This window comes from Pinus tabuliformis, chromosome 7, assembly GCF_031772625.1.
Source record: "Pinus tabuliformis cultivar Carrire ecotype Pingquan chromosome 7, CPIR1, whole genome shotgun sequence".
Lineage (NCBI taxonomy): Eukaryota > Viridiplantae > Streptophyta > Pinopsida > Pinales > Pinaceae > Pinus > Pinus tabuliformis.
The window spans coordinates 1,756,349,112-1,756,357,743 of NC_142293.1; positions in this window are offsets into that span (position 1 = coordinate 1,756,349,112).

The following is an 8,632-nucleotide window of genomic DNA, read 5'->3' on the forward strand; positions in this document are numbered from 1 at the left end:
AGAAAAAACACTTCCATAATTATAGTCGTGAGTGGTGGGATTCCTTTTTTCCATAATTTCACTTTCAATCTTTCTTGCCAACCTGAATGCCTTCTCCAATGAATCAGGTTCCCAAAGACAAACCTCATGTTGAATGTTATCCTTTAAAGTCCCTATTAAGACATCAATCCTTTTCTTATCTGGAATATCATTTACCCTTATATTCAATTTTTGAAAGTCCTCAATGTGCTCTGCCATTTAACCCTTTTGTTCGAGATTTATTAATTGGCTAAAGAAGGTGCTACTCTTTGTATCCTCATAATGTGTTATCATTTCTTCCTTTAAAATTGACCAAGTGACAAGTGCTTTACGAGAACAAAGCCCTTTATACCATAAAAATTGATTTGGTTCTAAATATAAAGATGCAATATGTACCTTTTGTAATAGTTGAACCTCATGTAGATCAAAATATTGCTCCATTTGTAGTATCCAATTTACTGGATCCTTGCCATCAAACTTCTTCATATCGCATTTTCTTGATTTTAGGAGCTTGATCTTGAAACGACTGTAACTCAGTAATTTCAGATCTCCAAGTTTTGAAATTGCATCTTGCAGTAGCCCTCTTAGTCCTCTTTCTAACTCCACAAGTCTGATAAGAATATGATTCTCCAAGAAAGAGTTATACCCAATCTCCTAAGATGACCTGATTATATCATGTTTCAGTAGAGCGAACTTGTATGGCGTGCCACGTGTCACTTTTTTGACCTTCGGATCTGAAAAGTATAAAAATAATACTACAGTCTATCCTCTTTCTGTAACTTCTTATGAAATTTCAATTTGTTGGTCAGAGAGAAAGCTATGACGCTTTTCCCAAGGTCACCTTTTTAGAATGTAATTCGGGAGTCTGCAAAAACCCTAACTTCCTTAGATTATATCTCTGACAATATAGCGAGAAAAGATCTGAGATTTGGACCTGAGCTTCACCAAGATTTCAACTCAAATGGCTTTTAATTTCAAAGTCTGAACCTTTGTATAAACAATATTATAGCGAAAATGCCATGATGACCTGTTTGAGATGCAATTCTGGATCTTGCAAAAACCCTAACTTCCTCAGATCATATCGCCAAAAATATAGCGAGACAAGATCTGAAATTCGGACCCGAGGTTCAGACCGATCTCGTCTCAAATTTGTTGTTTTTTTAGCATCTAAAACTTCGTAACAAAAATGTTATAGCGAAAATTCCACGATGACCTATTTGGAGCAGCAAAACCCTAGAATCCAAAGCTATGATACCAAATGTTATGAAACTAGCTCACAAAAAGATAGAAAAGATAGATAAACGCCTTATAAATAAGCCTCTTCAAGGGGGCAACCTTCTTTACATTACACAAATGAACAATTATGATACAAATGACAAGACCTCCTTTCTATATATAGGAGTTTAAGGGGTTATATATAATCAGAGCTGACATAACAATAATAATGTAAGGGCACAATAATTACAATAGTGGGCTTCTATGGGGCACAATAATAACAATATGGGGACTACATGGGCACAACAATATAATAAGGGAGTTGTACTCATAAAAATAAGGGGTTACACTAGTAGTATAGGGACCTAACAAACAATAGTGGGCTTCTATGGGGCACAATAATAATAATTATAATATGGGGACAACATGGGCACAACAATAACAATAAGGGGCTACAATGATAATAATAACAAGGGAATACACTAGTATATAAGGACCTAACATGCCCCTCTCCTTCAAAAAAGTGTTTTCCTCAATGCTTGAGTAGTTTTGGATGCTTCTGTATAAAATTCTGATCCTCCCATGTGGAATCTTCAGCAGGTAAGTTCTTCCACTTGATGAGATACTCTGAAAGTGATCAACTTCGTAGTTTCCAAGTTCTTGTTTCTATGATTACTTCTGGTTCCAATATGATTTTTCCTTCCTCGTCAAGTTCTAGAAATATTGTTTGAACTGGGAGCTTGTCACCTATAACCTTCTTTAAGCATGACACATGGAAGACTAGGTGCACTCGGGAAGATGCAAGAAGCTCCAATTTGTACGCCATAGTACCAATGTTTTGCAACACCTTGTACTAACCATAATACTTTGGTGATAGTTTATTATCCTTCTTACTTGCTTGAGGGAAATTTGTATATATGGTTGTAGTCTTAGAAATACCCAGTCACCTACATCAAAACTTATTTCACTGCGATGTTGATCTGCCTGTTGTTTCATTCTATTCTGTGCCAAAGTGAGGTTATCCTTTAAGAGTTGGAGAACTTCATGTTGATGCTCAATGTGATCTTCCACTGCTTGAACCTTAGAATTTTCTCTTAAATATAATGTGATGGACGGTGGATGATATCCATAAAGTGCCATAAATGGGGTCATTTTTGTTGCAGTATGGAAGGAAGTGTTATACCATCATTCATCCAGAGGCAACCATTTGACCCATTATGTTTGTTTATTAGATACAAAGCAACGAAGATATCCTTCCAAACATTTGTTCACTATCTCAGTTTTCCCATCAGATTGAAGATGATAAGATGAGCTATGACCTAATGAGTACCTAGACAAGAAAATAATTTTGTCAAAAAATTTCCAGTGAAAATGGGTTTTTGTCGCTTACAATAATATTTGGGTTTCCATGTATATTTTGAATTGTTTACATAAATGTAGTAGAAATTATACTGGCTTTAAATGGATGAGATAATGCACAAAACTGTGCATACTTGGTAAGTCTATCAACTACCACCATGATGACACTCTTTCCTTTGGACTTGGGTAAACCTGTGATAAAATCCATGGAAACCTCCTCCCAACTTGACTTGGAATGGATAAAGGTTGTAATAGACTTGGGGTCTTAATTGTCTCAAATTTAATTTGTTGGAAAACCAAAAATTCCGCCACAAAAGATTCCTTCTTAACTCTGTGGTAAGTTTTAAAAATTCCTGAGTGCCCTCCTGAGGAAGAGGTGTGAAATTCCAAAAGAATCTTGTGTTTGAGTTCAGAAGTCTTAGAGAGGTATAAGTGATCTTTGTACCATAACGAATCATTTTTTCAGCTAAATGTATCATATGTACTGGGATCTTGCTGCAACGTTTGAATGAGTGGCCACACTTCTTCTTCATTTTTCCACTCATAATAGAAATGGCACAAAGAAATGCTTCCACATCCTCATCCTTTCTTGAGAGTTCATCTGCAACAACATTTTGCTTCCCTTTTTTGTAGATGATTACAAAGTCATAACGCAACATCTTTGTGACCCATTTTTGCTACTCTTCTAAAGATAATCTTTGTTCTAAAAAGTATTTAAGACTATCATGATCCGTTTTTACCTTCAAGTGTCTTCCCATTAGGTAAGGTCGCCATTTCTTAAGTGCATGTAGTATTGCCAACATTTCCTTCTCATAAATAGCTTTATGTAAATAATTTCCTTTGATAGGACGAATTTCAAAGCAATGGGTCTTTCTTCTTGCATTATAACAACACCAATTCCATTTCCTGAGGCATTACATTCCACAATAAAGGTTTTTGTGAAGTCTGGCGTAGCTAAGACCGGTGCTTGGCGCATTGCCTCTTTAAGATGTTCAAAGGCCTTCATTTCTTGTGGAGTCCAAGAAAATGTATTTTTCTTCAGTAATGTTGTTAGAGGTGCTACTATTCTCCCATAATTCTTAACAAACTTGTGATAGTACCCTATCAACCCGAGAAATCCTCGTAGATGCTTTATGGATGTGGGGATTTTCCATTCCTTAATGGCTTTAATTTTTCTAGGGTATACCTTAACACCTTCATGAGATATAATATGACCCAGATATTCCACCTATTGTACTCCAAATAAAAATTTGGAGGTTTTTGCATATAATTGCTTCTCATCCAATAGTTTGGGCATCCTGTCAACACGTTGAACATGATCCTTCCAAGACTTGTTGTAGATTAGTATATCATCAAAAAATACTAACAAAAATTTTCTAAGGAAGGGTTTGAAAATGGAATTCATCAAACCTTGAAATGTAGAAGGTGCATTGGTAAGGCCAAAAGGCATAACCAAAAATTCATAATGACCCTCATGAGTTCTAAATGTTGTTTTCAGAATGTCTTCAGTGTTCATTATGAATTGATGATATCTTGAACGAAGATCCAACTTGGTGAAGTAAATTGCTCCATGTAATTCATCCAATAATTCATCAATGACAGGAATGGGAAATTTATCTTTAATAGTGAGCTTGTTGATCTCCCTATAATTCGGACACATGCACCATGATCCACCCTTCTTATGCACCAATACTACTGGAGCCAAGAAAGAACTTTGACTAGGTTGAATTATACCAGCCTCTAGCATTTCTGCAACCATATGTTCAATTTCACTCTTTTGGGCATAAGGATATCTGTAAGGCCTGATGTTTAGAGGAACACTTCCTTGAATCAAATGAATAACATGACCATGATCACGAATAGGTGGGAGACCTTTGGGAGTCTCAAATACCTTGGAATGATTGCCCAAGACTTTTTGGAGATTTGGAGAAATATATGATTTCGATGTGGGAACCTATAGTGAACATAATTGTGCAATTATGCCTCATTGTTCTTTCTTTAGAATATTTGTCATGTTGTTAGATCTGATTATATTTCCTGTTTTCCCTACGATACCCATTAATTCAACTTCCTTTTCTTCTGAAAAAAAATCAAGAAAAGTTCTTGAAAATTAAAAGTTATCGTACCCAAAGATTGTAGCCATTGGGATCCTAATACAACATCAACACCACCCATTGGAATGGAAAGAATTTGACCATTTAATACATATTCTCCCGTGGATAGCTTGATATTATGTCACTTGCCAGAGAAATTTATGGCTCTCCATTTTCAACCATCCCTTGACATTCTGGTGCTGGATATAGGAAGAAATTCAATTCCTTGGCTATCTTACAATGAATAAAATTATGGTTACTGTCCGAATCAATCGACACTATTACCTTTTTATTCTTGATATGTACTTTTATCTTGAGAGTTTGAGGAGTGGTAATTCTGGCCAATGCATTACAAGATATGGTCGGATTCATTTTTTCTTTCTCTAGGGCTTATTCCTGGTTTATATCCTCTTCTTTTGATGTTTCTTTTTCCTTTTCTTCCTCCTCTTCACAATTTATGTAAAATAATTTCTTCTTAGCACACTTATGAACTTTAGTGTATTTTCTATCACAACTGTAACAAAGACCTTTTTCTCTTTTTTCTTCCAATTTTTGTGGTTTCAACCTTGTAGGTTGTGGAAGGCTAAGGGAAACAACACTTCCATCTTTATAGTTGTGAGTGGTAGGCTTCTTTGTTGCCATAATTTTTCTTTCAATTTTTCTTGTCAACCTAAATGCCTTCTCCAATGAATCAGGTTCCCAAAGGTGAACTTCATGTTAGATGTTATCCTTTAAAGTCCCTATGAACACATCAATCCTATGCTCCTCTGAAATATCTTTTACCCTTATATTCAATTTTTGGAAGTTCTCAATTTGCTCCACCATGAATCCTTTTGTTTGAGATTTATCAATTGGCTAAAAAAGGTGTTTCTTTTTGTATCCTCATAATGTTCTATCATTTCCTCCATAAAAATTGACCAAGTGACAGTTTGTTTACGAGAGAAAAGCCATCAATACCATACAAATTGATTGGGTTCCAAATATAAAGTTGCAATGCATACCTTTTGTGTGTTTTGCACATTATGGAGATCGAAATATTGCTCCATCTATAGTATCCATGTTATGGGATCCTTGCCATCAAACTTCCTCATATCGATCTTTGGAACATGGTTGGTCTTCAATCCAACATTAGAGTCTATGAAATCATGATTAACATTTCTTTTGTTCTCATCATAAGTTTCCTTTACTACCCTTTCACCATTAGTAAGCATTTCTTGTAGCAAATTTGTCAAATCTATCTTCAAATATTCCATGTTGCCTTTAAGTTTTTCTTCTATACCATCCATATTAGCTTCCATTCCATTCTTTAAACCATCCATCTTAGTTTTAGTTACTTTTTGTGAGAGCGAAATTTGTTGCACTTGGTCTTGTAATTTTGATATATCATGTTGCATTTCCTCCTCTTCTTCAGTGTCATAGTAGAGATGTTGGGTTGCTGACTAGGTGTTTCCATTTTCTTTCTTCGGGTCATCAATGAATGATAATTATGCTTCATAGTGCCTTTTGAATCACTTCAAACTACTTTCTGTAACAAAACTTATGCAAATTTAGAAAAACCTACGCACCTTTTTTTCCGCTTTGTATGAGATCGATCTTGAAACAAATGTAACTCTATAATTTCGGAACCCCAAGTTCTGGAATTTTGGTCTGTGATAGCCCTCTGAGTACTCATTCCAACCCCACAAGTCACATCACAATTGGATTCTCCAAGAAATAGTTATGTCCAATCTCCTGCGATAACCTAATTATAGATGAGTTCAGTAGAGCGAACGTGTATGGTGTGCCACATGTCCCTGTTTCGACCTTCAGCCTTGAAAACGATACCCAAAAAACTAAAGTATGTCTTTTTTCTTTCACTTTGTATGAAATTTGAATCCTATGCTCAGAGTGAAAGTTATGACAATTTTTCCAAGGTGATTTGTTTGAGATCAGATTCCGGAGCCCCCAAAAACCCTAACTTTTCACATCTGAAACTATAACAAGAACAGATCTTAAATTAGGTCACGAGGTTCACCATGATATCATCTCAAATGGGTTTTAATTTCAGTTTCTTAAGCTACGTAAAAAAACCGTTATAGTGAAAATTCCACGATGACCTGTTTGAAGCAGCAAAACCCTAGAATCTAAAGCTCCAATACCAATTGTTGCGCAACCAACTCACAAAATAGAAGAAAGAGATAGATCAACGGCTTCAAAAGTAGCCTCTTCAAGGGGGAAACCTCCTTTACATTACACAAATGAATAATTCTTGGATGATAAAAATGACAAGACCTCCTTTCTATATATAGGAGTCTAACGGGTCACAATATAATCAGAGCAGACATAACAATAATAATGTAAGGGTAGAACAATAACAATAGTGGGCTTCTATGGGGAACAATAATAATAATATGGGGACAACATGGGAACAGTATAACAATAAGGGGATGCAATGACAATAATAATAAGGGAATACACTAGTATTGTAGGGACCTAACAATGGTGGTAGTAGTGAACAACAATAACAATGGGTGAATTAGTTGTTTGTAAAGGAGGCTGAAGACTCAAAGACCTTAAAGAATTGGGGAGTCCTGTACTTCCTTCAAGCTCAGCTGGTAGACTTTTGTATGTAAACCATACATAATGCAAAGCTTGTTAGATGACATATTTTGTGTATTGTTCAATTGATGTGATATTGATGATTTTGTCTTAATTAATGCTCTTAATGTTTAAAGATTAACTAACCAATTGTGAAAAAGAAAGGAAATATTAATTCACTCCCCTCACAGTATTTCCAAAATATGGTAGTAGAGACAATCCTTCGTTGAAAGTGTAACTACTTGAAGGCAAATCCATAACATTCAGATTTGATTAGTGAAGCCTGCAATTGAAGATAATATGGTTTTTGACCTTGAAGAAGATGCCAATTCGCTCAAATAAAAGCTTCAAGAAATGACACAGGATAGGGATATGACCACGAGTATGTATAATAGTCTTTATAGGGGACATGAAGACCTGAAGGCTAAGAAGACAAAGTATTATGATCATTGGAGATTTTCCATTTTTTATATGAACTCACTTGACCTTCAAATTAAAGAACTATAATCATCAGAAATGGTCCAGGAACTTAATGAAGCAAATAAGGAAGTATATCGTCTCAAAATCATGTTGGAAGAGGTAAATATGAGAGAAATCCCCCTTAGAAGCCAACTCATGGAAAAGGAAAGGGAAAACAAGTGGAATACAAAAGATAAAGAACATGGAAAGAAAATTAGTGCCTTGAAGAGGGAACTTGAAGAGGCCAAAAGGATTGAGGATGTCTTAAGAAGTCAGATGAAGTAAAAGGAAAAATACTGCATAAACCATGAGGAGAAAATCGTCACTTTGAAAGTTGAAGTGGACAAGATGAACCAAATATGGAGAAGTTCCTAGGTCTTGGATCATTGGATGGCATTCTCAATTACCAAATATCACCACTTATCAAGATAGGTCTTGGATATATTGGCAAGTCCTCATGCTTTAATGATGAAGAGAAGCAACATGTCAAAGAAGAAAAGAAGCCTCATGAAGAAGAGAAGCCATGTCATAGAAGAGAAGCCTCATGAAGAGCAAACACATGTAAAGCCTAGAAAAGAAGCCTCATGATGAAGAGAAGACTCATGAAAGAAATCCTCATAACAAAAATGGAGAGAAGTCCAAAGTCAAAGTCTCGCACAAATAAACCAACATTGAAAGATAGAAGACCACTACCTCTAGAAATCAAGATGATGCATTCAGAACACCAAATCATCAAAGAACATTCAAAAGTGAAGAGCAACAAAGCCTTAGATATTCTCAGGGGTGAGGTACTTTTAGCAGATCTTCACCTTATACTCCTAGGTATTCAAGCACATTCCATGGTTATTGTTATGCATGTTCTGACATAGACCTATAGATTGTAGGGGATATATAAGGAGTATCGATAGAGG